Here is a 296-nt window from a genome sequence, read left to right as displayed (position 1 = left end):
AAAGCTCAATATTGCAATATTGTTTCCTTGAATGCGCTTGTAAGACTTAAACGCTCAAAATAATCGTTCTTGCAAGAAAGTGACGTTTGATTTGAAAAGGAAATATGACTTTTAAAGAGGATAAAAGGAAGATTAGATTGCAATTTGGTTTTGATTATATGTAATTCGCCCTCTTAAGTCTTGTCAGATGTGCTCAGTTACCAGAGCGTTATAGCTTTGTTTGCTCCTTCTACGCCTTGTACTTGTGAGAAAAACACCAGACACAGTATTTCTCCAGATACATTTATCATTCTGCA

The sequence above is a fragment of the Clupea harengus genome, chromosome 18 (assembly GCF_900700415.2).
Source record: "Clupea harengus chromosome 18, Ch_v2.0.2, whole genome shotgun sequence".
NCBI classification, from domain to species: Eukaryota; Metazoa; Chordata; class Actinopteri; order Clupeiformes; family Clupeidae; genus Clupea; species Clupea harengus.
This window is presented reverse-complemented; position numbering follows the sequence as displayed.